At 44.1% G+C, this 1,671-nt stretch overlaps 1 pseudogene; it reads left to right on the forward strand.

The window, feature by feature from the left end:
- Positions 1-472: 472 nt before the first annotated feature.
- On the forward strand, positions 473-1,394 carry LOC141372233 (olfactory receptor-like protein OLF4; annotated as a pseudogene).
- Positions 1,395-1,671: the final 277 nt, after the last annotated feature.

The following is a 1,671-nucleotide window of genomic DNA, read 5'->3' on the forward strand; positions in this document are numbered from 1 at the left end:
GGAAACAACAAATGTTGGATAGGTTGTGGAGAAAGGGGAACCCTCTTATACTGTTGGTGGGAGTGCAAGTTGGTACAGCCTCTGATATATTATTAATATGTTTATTTGTCTCTGTTCTTTCTCCATCATTGTATTATAGTGGCTTTTGGTATTCAGGATCCTGTACTCATGGCTAGCCATTGTCTGGACCATGTTTGATACTCAATACATATTCCTCGAATGCATGAAAGATATTCTCAATAAAACAGTAGAATGCATGACCTCTGGGGGGGAAGGAGGGAAATGAGACAAAATGCCTAATCAGAGATGGAACAGGGGGGAATCTCTTCGGGGGGACAGTACCTACACAAGATACCAAAATTAACTTCTTAACTCTAAAATATAAATTGTTGCATTTCAACTATGTGAGCTATGCTATTCATGAAAAATTAATGATGTCTTTTTTCTCTTTCCTGATAGTCAGTGCAACCACATGCAGTCAGGCAATGATACAAGGATATCAGAATTCCTTCTTCTGGGATTTTCAGAGGGACTGGAACAGCAGCCCCTCATATTTGGGCTCTTCCTCTTCATGTACCTGATAACTGTGCTTGGAAACCTGCTCATCATCCTGGTTGTTGTCTCTGACTCCCATCTCTCCACCCCCATGTACTTCTTCCTCTCCAATCTGTCATTTGCAGACATCTGTTTCACCTCCACCACCATCCCCAAGATGCTGTGGAACATCCAGACTCAGAGCCAAGTCATCACCTATGCAGACTGCATCACACAGATGCACTTTTTCATCTTTTCAGGGTTGGATATCTATCTTCTGGCTGTGATGGCCTATGACCGCTTTGTGGCCATCTGTCACCACCTGCAGTACATGGTCATCATGAACCCCTGGCTCTGTCTACTGTTGGTACTGGTGTCCTGGCTCACGAGTGTCTTGCATTCCTTGTTACAGACCTCAGTGGTGTTGCGGCTGTCCTTCCGTACAGATGGAAATCCCCCACTTTTTCTGTGAACTCAATCAGATGATCCAACTTGCCTGTTCTGACACCTTCTTCAATAACATGGTGATGTATTTTGCAGCTATGCTGCTGTCTGGTGGTCCCCTTTCTGGGATCCTTTACTCTTATTCTAAAATAGTTTCCTCCATTCATAGAATCTTTTTAGCTAAGGGCAAGTATAAAGCTTTTTCTACCTGTGCATCTCACCTCTCTGTTGTCTCCTTATTTTTTTGTACCAGCCTAGGAGTGTGCCTTAGCTCTGCTGCTCCCCAGAGCGCCCACTCAAGTGCAGTAGCCTCGGTGATGTACACGGTGGTGACGCCCATGCTGAACCCCTTCATCTACAGCCTGAGGAACAGAGACATAAAGAGGGCTCTGAAAAGAATCATTGGGGTTCAGTGATGTAAGGACCAGTGGTCCTGGGGCTGAAGAAGTTCCCATGACTGCAGGACTCAGTCTCAGAGCCAGGAACTGCCATTCTTCAATCAGGCTGTGGAAGTAAAATCTGCCCCTTCTATTTATTTTCTGGAATTTCCATTTGTTTGGATTCAACTTCCGCATTTGTTTAAGTACCTCACTTTATTAAGCTCCTGCTCCTGCTGATAAACTTCAATAATAGAGTAATCATGAATTCCGTCCCCAAATATCTGTACAAATGCCTAGAATGGGAAGAAGTAGA

This window comes from Callorhinus ursinus, unplaced genomic scaffold, assembly GCF_003265705.2.
Source record: "Callorhinus ursinus isolate GAN/ISIS: 27379988/994484 unplaced genomic scaffold, GSC_fseal_2.0 scaffold3376, whole genome shotgun sequence".
NCBI classification, from domain to species: Eukaryota; Metazoa; Chordata; class Mammalia; order Carnivora; family Otariidae; genus Callorhinus; species Callorhinus ursinus.